The sequence below is a fragment of the Apium graveolens genome, chromosome 6 (genome assembly GCF_009905375.1).
Source record: "Apium graveolens cultivar Ventura chromosome 6, ASM990537v1, whole genome shotgun sequence".
Taxonomy (NCBI): domain Eukaryota; kingdom Viridiplantae; phylum Streptophyta; class Magnoliopsida; order Apiales; family Apiaceae; genus Apium; species Apium graveolens.
The window spans coordinates 92,025,274-92,026,620 of NC_133652.1; the positions used below are offsets into that span (position 1 = coordinate 92,025,274).

The window sequence follows — 1,347 nt, forward strand, 5'->3', positions numbered from 1 at the left end:
CCTAACAAGTTTTTGGTGCCGCTGCCGGGGACTCGGTGTTAATTTATTTAGTTTATGTACTTTCCATCAGTGGTCATTAGGATTCATTGATTAAGACTCGATACTTACTACTTTCAGTTTTGTTTCAGGTACTCTAGCGAGCGTTTATGCAAACACGTTCTCGCACTCGCAAGAGAAATCTGGATAAAGCTGAGGAAACAGATAAAGCTCTTGAATCTCCGGAGAAGATAGTTTTTGAAGATTCGGATAAAGAGAGTGAAAAGAAAGAACCTGAAACAATGGGCGATCGTCTAGCTTAAGCTGATCCAGCTCTTATGGACTTTTCTCGGCCTAAAATTGATGACATTCAGTTAAACATCATTCATTCGGCTATTGAGGCCAATAATTTTGAAATCAAGCCGGGCACTATTCAGATGGTGCAGAATTCTGTTTCTTTCGGACGGGCTGCGACTGAAGATCCCAACATACATATCAGGATTTTTGTCGAGATCTATAGTACTTTCAAATATAATGGTGTCACTGATGAGGCTATCAAGCTGAGGCTTTTCCCATTCTCTCTGAGGGACAAAGCTAAGAACTGGTTACATTCGTTACCAGCTAGGTCCATCACTACTTGGGAAGATCTTGCGCAAAGTTTCTGGTGAAGTTCTATCCAATGGCCAAAACTGCAGCTATGAGGAGTGCTCTTACTCAGTTTGCGCAGCAACCAGGGGAATCTATGCGCGAAGCTTGGGAGTGCTACAAGGAGATATTGAGAAAGTGTCCACATCATGGTATGCCTGACTGGATGGTGACCACTGGTTTCTACAATGGTTTGGGGGTCCAATCTCGACCCATGCTCGATGCAGCTTCTGGGGCACCTTGTGGGCCAAAAGCTATATTAAGGCCTATAATCTCATTAAAACTATGGCTGCAAACGAGTATCAAAACCTAACTCAAAGGATGATGCCTGGGAAAGTAGCAGGTATTCTGGAAGTCGATGCAGCTATAGCTATTGCAGCACAGCTCCAGGCGCTGTCTATGAAGGTCGATTCTATAACCAACTATGGCATAAATCAAATAGCTAGTGTCTGTGAGCTTTGTGTAGGCTCTCATGCTACGGATCAGTGTTCTCTTGTTAATGAATATGTTCAGTATATGAACAATTTTCAGAGACCGCAACAGCCTGTGCCCGCTACTTATCATCCTAATAACAAAATCATCCCAATTTCAGCTGAAGCAATAATCAAAATGTTGTTCAGCAACCATATCAACAAGCTGCAAATAAATAGTTTCCACCTGGATTCCAGCAACCTCAGCAATTTGCTCAAAGGCAAACATATTCTCAACAAGGAGGTGCTGCTCTAC

General features: G+C 42.8%; 1 non-coding gene across 1 annotated transcript; it reads right to left on the reverse strand.

The window, feature by feature from the left end:
* Positions 1-670: 670 nt before the first annotated feature.
* On the reverse strand, positions 671-777 carry LOC141669679 (small nucleolar RNA R71). The gene has a single exon (XR_012553947.1). It is a non-coding gene; the product is annotated as a small nucleolar RNA R71 (small nucleolar RNA).
* Between the last annotated feature and the right edge of the window lie 570 nt (positions 778-1,347).